We start from the raw sequence: 8,407 nt of genomic DNA, 5'->3' as shown, positions 1-8,407 counted from the left end.
TACTCCTTCTAATCTTTTACATTCTTTTTCTGAGCCTCTCTATGAACTTAAACATTTCTGAATGCAGAGCAGTACTCATATCGATTCTTTGTTGTGCATAATATCTGTATTCATATTCTAGCAGACACACATCAGCACACATTTTCCAATATATCCTGTCAGACAAACCTTAGATGTCTGAGATTGTTCATGGACATTAGCATTTGTCAAATAAAAGATTTATCATTGCTGGGAAAAGAGCTGTTTTTTTCAATTGTTTAATTTGTGTTCGCTGCTCTTTGTGTTTTATAGACAAAACATGGAGAGGGGTCAATCAAAATCTGTCTGTTTGGACATCAATGTCCTCCCTGTGCCTCTTTGAAATGAACAAACAGCAGATGCACTCTATAGGTATGTCCAAAAGTATTAAGGCATTTTAAATTTAATAAAAATTTGGCTGACTTGAATAGGACACTAAAGGTGAAAATTCAAAATTGATCAAAATAACAGCGAAGACATTCACTAACTTAATGCTGTGATCAATTTTTCAAATAGTGCTGATAAAAGTTAGCAAAATTAAAGCGTCCTAACAACTTTTTCCATTGATAATCATTTGAAATGTTTGTTAACCACCTAATCGACATATTAGATAATAAGGGCTCTTTTGACACCAAAGACCAATAGAATTGTTATGCTTTTTCTCCAATTATTTCCACTGACCCCTAAACACTTCTTTGCAGCCCCCAGACCAGTTTGAACCCCCCCTACAAATCCATTTATGTTTAATATGTATTTATTTTACCATAAAAATAAACTAATATTTATCAAATAGTATGCAAATTAATATTATTTTAGTCAATTTATCATACACTCAACGGCCACTTTATTAGGTACACCTTACTAGTATTGAGTTGGATCCCCTTTTGCCTTCAGAACTGCCTTAATCCTTCGCGGCAGAGATTCAGTACTGGAAATATTCCTCAGAGATTTTGCTCCATATTGATATGATAGCATCATGCAGTTGCTGCAGATTTGTCGGCTGCACATCCATGATGTGAAACTTCCTTTCCACAACATCCCACAGGTGCTCCATTGGATTAAGATCTGGTGACTGTGAAGGCCATTTGAGTACAGTGAACTCATTGTCATGCTCAAGAAACCAGTTTGAGATGATTCATGATTTATGACATGGTGCGTTATCATGCTGGAAGTAGCCATCAGAAGATGGGTACACTGTGGTCATAAAGGGATGGACATGGTCAGAAACAATACTCAGGCTGTGGCATTGACACAATGCTCAATTGGTACTAATGGACCCAAAGTGTGCCAAAAAATATCCCTCACACCATTACACCACCAGCAGCCTGCACCGTTAATACAAGGCAGGATGGATCCATCCTTTTATGTTGTTGATGTCAAATTCTGACCCTACCATCCGAATGTCACAGCAGAAATCGAGACTCCTCAGACCAGAAAACATTTTTCCAATCTTCTGTTGTCCAATTTTGGTAAGTATGTGTGAATTGTAGCCTCAGTTTCCTGTTCTTATCTGAACAATTTGTGCCCCAGAACTGACGCTCACTGGATGTTTTCTCTTTTTTGGACCATTCTCAGACCAGCCTGTCTGGCACCAAAAACCATGCCACGTTCAAAGTCACTTAAACCCCCTTTTTTCCCCATTCTGATGCTCAGTTGGAACTGTAGCAGATCGTCTAGACCATGTCTACATGGCTAAATGCATTGAGTTGCTGCCATCTCATTGGCTGATTAGAAATCTGCATTAACAAGCGGATATTAGGTATATTATCATATACCTAACTGTATTATACAGATAAATCAAATGGTCTTAGTCTGTTAATGTATTTACTGTTTCACCATGTTTGTAAACAGTATATCACAGGCATATCTAAAACTCAGCCTGAATATATAAACAAGAATGAATCCAACAAGAATCTCAACGGACTTCCACAGGATTACATTTAATCTGGCTGCTGTAACAGTGAAGTTCTTACCTAAAATGGCCTGCTATTTCCACATCACCTGCATGGCCTTGCAAGTCTGGACCAGGTTGGACTTTTTTTCTTAAATCATCTATAACCAAGGCCAAGCTTATTAAGGAAGCCAGTGAAGCAGAATTAGATTACATTTCTTGTTATTTTCATTCTTGCATGTGTAGCCATCAGATTTCTATAAAATCCATGTGCTATTATTTGGTGGTTTTCTATACTCGCATGCGCACATTCTCGAAGCACTTTGTGTACTTGTCTGAGACGCGGGTTTTGAAGCATAGCTGGATTTGCGTGCTGGATTTACGAGCGCGATGACTGCATGATAGCAACAGGTGTACAGAGATTTCAGATTCAAACACCAGATGTAATGCTTTCAACACTCCTTCAAAACAAACAGACAAAACTAAACAGTGGATGACAAAAGAATTCAAACAACTGTCTGGAAGATAAACTCTATTTATATGTATTCCTTGTATTCACTCGTATCTGTGGACAAACACATCCCACTGTAATAGAGACAGTGGGTTTTGCAAATACATTTAATTTAGAAATGAAAGACATGTCATATATCAATATTCAAGATCTATTCTTCTCTGAATATACAGAAATGTTGAAACAGAAAGATTTATGCTGCATAAATCATACTGACATTGCCTCTTTGACAGATTCTTTATTGCCAAAACAATGTTTGTATTGTGTGAAAGGCAATTACCAGAGCAGGTTGTTTAGAGTAACTTACATTGAATTTTATAGGGAAGAAATGAGAAATGTTTTAGTCATATTTTTTCTAGAAAAGAGTTAAACATGATACTGTGGCCAGCAGTTGTTGATGTGAATAGATGAGAGCACTGATAGATTTAATTAAAATCATCTTCAATGAGTCCTGTAAATGTAGGAAGACTGAGGGTGAATATACTAAAGCAAACATCTAAATATTTTACTCTATACCTAAATACATGTACTATGCTTTTTTATGAGTTATGTGAATGTATTGTATTAACAGTTAACAGTTGTTTTAATGCAATAGCTTTTAAAATAAAAAAGGGCATAAATAAGTTTATCTACCAAAAGAAATAACTAACCCTGAACTGCCTGACATGTGTCAACATTAATTCCAGGATTACTTCCTGCGCAAACTTTTGCTTTTTTATATAGATTTTTATAAGGTAAGCTCATAGTCTTTTATAAACCACTAGTTAAACTGAATTGACAATAAATGGAGAATATATACTTTTGCTGTTGTATTCTGAAGTGCCAAGATTTACCAAGATCTACCAACTGACGCTAATTAACAATTCAAATCATGATCCTTAAATATACCATAATTTTCATATATGTTGAAAATTTAAAGGTCATGATTTGGATTGTTAATTAGCGTCAGTTGGTAGATCTTGGTCAATTAAACTAATATTTTTTCTGTAGGATTCTTTACAATATTATTTTTGTGCATATTAGTTTAGTATGTACTGAAGCCAAATCTGGAGCTAATCTAACAAAATAACTTACAATAATGGTTAAAAAATGTGTATACCCAAAATTATTTGTAAGGGAAAAATATGAAATAAAATATTTAAAAATAACAAGAGAATCAAAAAACACTTACAATTAAGTTGAAATGTAGTTTGTGAACTTTTTTTTGCAATATTTTGCATGACTTTTAATGTTTTATCTTTTCATTTCTAAAGATGTTTTGTGAATAAAATATGATTTTTATATATGTTTTGTTCAAATGCACCAATATAGTTATTTTCAAAAATGGTAATGTTCCTTTTTTAGTGTATGTAAACTGTTTTCAACTGTATTTTAATCAGGCAGTGAAGATTTTTAATAAAAACAGACTTTAAACGGGGCGATTTTGTAACGGCATACAGTTCAACGGAAGAGCTTGACCCAGGTTACTGAAAATGAAAAGTATTTCTGCATATACCCTATGAAGCTAAATAATGCTATTCTGATAGCAATGGCTTTAACCAAACATTTATAAACATAATATCACTGCTGTGTCCTTGATCCTGTCATGTATCTCCATGGTGTTTCATTCTTAATAAGTCCTGCTATTTTCTGTAGTTAATAAAACATCTGCTTTTTTTTTTTTTTAACTGTCCTAAACTGAAAACTGCTAACGTTTATGAACTCAACCTAACCACATCTCTGCAGCAGTCATTCAGTTTAATGATTTCACAGTCCTACATGTCAGGAAGTATTTAGACCACTCATAATCAAAACTTTGACGCAGAGAACTTTGTGGCAAAAAGGAGAAGGTAGAACATTACGGTCTCTTTACCGCACACTAATGAGAATTCCCAGATTCTGTAGATGGCAGAAGCAGAGGCTGAAGTGTTTGTGTCAGTTTTGATGACAACTGTAATTGAAAGCAGTGTCAGTTTTACGGCCCATCATTGCAGGGTCAGTGACTTCAGCTGCTCAGTTATGGCAGTAATAATAATGTGAACTTTTCACTGTGTTTTTATGGCAGGTTCTGCAGATTGTGTGGTGAACTTAGCACACTGAGATCTGCGCAAAAGCTCAAGTAGCTAAAGATGAGAGGATATGCCATGAATTCAGGAAAGATTAATGAATGTGTGTAAATCAATAATATGTGATTTGTTAGAAGTAAGGAGCTCCAGATTTTTTGTTAAAAATACATAAATGTGGGTTTATCTTTTTCCATCTTTGGCTTCAGTTCAGTTTCTTTCTCGTAATGGAGATTGACATGTTTACTTGCTCTGGACGCATCTGTTTATGAAATAGATCTTTTTTGAGACTACAAATTATGTCTGTTGTTCTTTTGTTGTTTTACACCGAGTAGTCTGTTTACATTTGTCATGAATACCTGAACTGACGAAGATGATGTTTATAGTTTTGAGCGGTTGAACGTTGAACAGCTGAAATCTTTAACAGACGTTTTACGTCTGATAATGAGTGATTTTCCTCCACATGGAATCGGAGAAAATGAGGAAAGTGACTTGGTGTACTAAGAACATTTCCAGCATCAACATGGTTACTTATCCCCAAAGCCCAGATTTGTCGTAATCATGATCAGATCAGAACAAATGTACAAACCTTAATCTAATTATACTACAGAGAACTGCAGGGTTTACAAGGTGATGATTGTCAGTTACAAAAAGAACTATGTGCTGGTTAGGAAGAGGTGAAAAACTACCCACTGCGCAATTACCCATTGTCGTCATGAGACGGGATAAGGGATTATGTAAAATGCAGGTGGTAGCAGCCTCAAGGCCTGAGCGTGGCCTGGGTCTTACGTAAGGGCATGGTATGTTTTAAATCAATGTCAGATGAGAGGAGAATCTGAGGTATTCACTCACGTGCACACAGTTTTATACAGAGACAAAAAGCACTTGAGTTCGGTATCAACAGGCATACTTTCTAGGGAATAGCTTTACAGCTAAAGAATACTGTAGATATAAATAGATGGATGAATGTATGGATGTCCTGACTCCTGAGACATGTGCACCTACAGAGCATTGTGTACACAACAAGTTTGTGAAAAACTTACTAAGAGTTAATTTGATGACTTGGCCACTGGTCTTTTGTACACAGCTTTACATTCAATGAGACTCTATTTGCAGCGGTTCAACTCACCCAGGAAACATTGTGAAAAATCAAGATTAATAGAAATGTATTTTCTTATATGTGAATTTGTTGTGTTCTTTTGCAAATACAAGATATTGCTTTCATCTGTTTTCTGCTGTCATCTGACAAATGGAGTGTTGGTCTGGAGATAGCCTATTCAACTACACATTGGTATTTCAAGGACTTATATTATTTCTATTCATTTGGCTGTGTCTTATTTATGCAATGTCCTGCACGACACCCATAGTAAGGAATGTCATTGAAAAATGTAGAAAAGTTTGGGTTGTATTTCACTCAAACATTTTGTTTGCTTCCAAAACTCACATGCAAAAGGACCATTACTTTTGCATCTTTTTTTTTTTTTAAAAAAAGCTTGCTAATTTTTATAATGGACTGCAATTGCATGGGAAAGCAAGCATGATATTATTAGGCCTATCAATGATATTGTTTTGATTGTTATTATTTGCAGACTTTTTTGAGTTCTGCCGAAGAAAAAACTAATATTATAAAGCGCTGAAAAAAATACCTTACCTACTGATTATATAATGACGGATTTGTAAATTCAAGGTGTAATATTATGTAAAATCCTAATTAACTAAAAACGCATGTGTCCAATTGCAGATCATATTTCTAGCCAACCGTTGACTTTTGGCGCGCTTTCAGTGCAAACGGAAGACAGGTTAGTCCATATGTGGCGAAAACGGAAGCGGAGAAGAAGCCGAGGAATTTGGAGCAGTGTTCACAAATTTTAAAGTGTTCGAAAATTGACCATGACGGATAAAAGCACTAAACTGAATAATATGAGACCCCCGAAAAGCACAAGACGTAATGAACATCTTGTCATCGATGGACAGCTTCAAAGTCGATACTTTGCTCATACCTGAGGTAAATACCAGTCATTTTGAAAACTTGATGTCATACCAATTCAATCCGTGTTTGTGTGTGTATATGTGTGTGTGTGTGTGTGTGTGTGTATGTGTGTGTGTGTATGTGTGTGTGTGTGTGTATGTGTGTGTGTTTAATGAGAGAGAGAGAGAGAGAAATCAACAAATGTACATCTTACAAACACTGATGCTAAGGTTTTTCACTTCAATTATGATAAAAACATTCCAAACCATCAATATTTAAACGTAAAATCTGTACATTATAATATATTTTATTGTGGCTTGGAGCATATTTACCATTCAACTAATTGAAAGTATTAAAATTACCAGTGGTGTCCTTCAGGGACCATTATAGTTTCCAACCAACTCAATTCCCACTATTAAAATCAAACGATCAGATTCTAGGTTTATTGACCGCCAAACAACATCCTAAAATGTTGCTTTGCATAATGTTTTCTTTTTGTAGAAAATTAAAGTATTAACAGTTACATAATATGTAATTATTTTAGTTTAAAACAATATTTACCATCATAACAGTAGTTAAATCAGTAAATGGTGGACAAGCAGAAGTTATATACATGTTTTCTATGTCAAGTATACAATTCTCATGATCTCATTTGTTTCTTTAAATCTTTTTTTTTGTTTTTTTGTTTATTTCATTATAATTATTTTTAAGATGAGTCATTTTAATTTTCATTCAGAGTAGACAACCACCCACAGCTACCTCCTCATGCCAGTTTATCCATTTGGGAGGCCTGGTGTGTGAGAAAAGAGCTTTGCACTTGTGTTGTCATGGACGCTTGTCTTATCAGACTAAAACTGGGCACTCTTTGTGTTTTGCCCAGCAGGCTGTTATAACCGTTAAGAAGTATGGGGAAATAACCTCATAGTGCCCACACAGGCTCTTTTTTTGTGGCCCTGAAAGCTTTGCAGATGGCTGTTGTGAAATGTGCTAGCTATACTGATCACTTCCAGTAACGCAACACTGCTTATTTGCATCTTGACAATAAAATGCGCACTCAGAGCTTTCATCTATAAAAGTCTTTAGATACAAGCTTGACGCTAAAGATGGCGAGGGTAAAAAAGGATTGATGGGAATGCTGTGAAAAGTGAATCGTACCTACGCACTTGTTCCTGCTGCGTTGAGAGAAATGAAAGACTGGCAACACTTTCCAAAAAGCAGCAGAAGCCAAAAGAAAAGGGGGCTCCCAATGTGTTACGTAAAGCAGTGCAGATGTTGGCACTTTACAAACTACAAAAAGAGCTCGGGGGTGAGGACATTTTAATTCTTTTATGAGAATAAAATAATAATAACTGATATCAATTTGTGTAGATGGACATTTTTGGTTTGGCTCATCCCGCAGGCTGTCTATTCTCGCTGTCTAAACAGATCTCCGACGCTTGGCCGTTGGAGTCACAGTTGGCTACTGTGGCTTTGGCAGCACTTCCCGCTTGGAGACATTTGGATGACAAGTTGTGACTGTAATTTCATAAGAGGCCACCCAGGATAGACTTATTGGTCAGAGGAAATATCTGCTAGTGTTCCAGATCTTTGTAGTCCCTCACCACCAGGTTTTCCAGTTAATGGAAAACCTGTGTCTCTTTTTCCTTCATGTAAACAAAGGACTTTGCCTCAGATGCCATTTTCATGCATTATTGGTCTCTAGGAGTAGTAAATTTGAATGTTGCAATTTATCGTCCATATGTTGGTTTTCTTGCATCTTGCAAAAACACGAGTGACACCGTTTGTGAAATATGGCCCAACAGCACGATTGCAAGTATTATACAGATTTAATTTAAGCATTTCTCTAAGATAAAATGTATAGTGCATTTTCTGCTGAAAAAATATGTTAATTAAAAATGTCCAGTAGCTTATAATTCATGAGTGTTTTCAGTTTATTAATGTTTTCGAGGGGCAGCACGATGGCGCAGTAGGTAGCA

General features: G+C 35.7%; 1 protein-coding gene across 2 annotated transcripts in view; it reads left to right on the top strand.

Moving 5' to 3' along the window:
- The first annotated feature begins 6,232 nt into the window (after positions 1-6,232).
- Positions 6,233-8,407, top strand: part of adamts8a (ADAM metallopeptidase with thrombospondin type 1 motif, 8a) — a 202,840-nt gene continuing 200,665 nt past the window's right edge. For both annotated transcript variants that reach the window (XM_087253564.1, XM_087253563.1), the window contains exon 1: positions 6,233-6,467. The gene's annotated coding sequence lies outside the window, so the exon portion shown is untranslated. The remainder of the gene's footprint in view (positions 6,468-8,407) is intronic.

This window comes from Danio rerio, chromosome 5 (assembly GCF_052040795.2).
Source record: "Danio rerio strain M-AB ecotype USA chromosome 5, GRCz13ab, whole genome shotgun sequence".
In the NCBI taxonomy this organism is placed as follows: domain Eukaryota; kingdom Metazoa; phylum Chordata; class Actinopteri; order Cypriniformes; family Danionidae; genus Danio; species Danio rerio.
Note: the sequence above shows the minus strand (reverse complement) of the source record. Positions and strands in the feature narration are given on the sequence as shown.